The sequence below is a fragment of the Lupinus angustifolius genome, chromosome LG10 (genome assembly GCF_001865875.1).
Source record: "Lupinus angustifolius cultivar Tanjil chromosome LG10, LupAngTanjil_v1.0, whole genome shotgun sequence".
Classification (NCBI taxonomy): Eukaryota; Viridiplantae; Streptophyta; class Magnoliopsida; order Fabales; family Fabaceae; genus Lupinus; species Lupinus angustifolius.
Window position 1 is genome coordinate 13,839,469 of NC_032018.1, and position 613 is coordinate 13,840,081.

Here is a 613-nt window from a genome sequence, read left to right on the forward strand (position 1 = left end):
AATCCTAGTCCTAACACTAAACCTAACCCTAAAACTAATACTAATCCTAATCCAAGTCCTAGTTCTAAGACTAATCCTAACCCTAATCCTAATCCTAATCATAACCCTAACCATAACCATAATCCTAATCTTAACCCTACTCCTAACCCTAACCCTAATCCTATCCCTAATGCTAATGCTAATCCTAATCCTAGTCCTAATCCTATTCCTATTCCTCATTCTCATCCTCATCCTTATCCTAATTCTCATCCACATCCTCATCCTCATCATCATCCTCATCCTAATCCTCATTCTCATCCTCATCCTAATCCTCACCCTCATCCTCATCCTCGTCCTCATGCTCGTCCTCATGCTCATCTTCATCCTTATCCTCATATTAATCCTAATCATAATCCTAATCTAAATCCTAATCCTAAACCTAATCCTAATCCTATTCCCCATACTCATCCTCATCCTCATCCTCAACCTCATCCTCATCCTAATCCTCATTGTCATCCTCATCCTCCTACTAATCCTCATCCTAATCCTAATACTAATCCTATTCCTATTCCTATTCCTTTTCCTAGTCCTAATCCTTAACCTCATCCTCATCATCATCCGCATCTGCATCCTC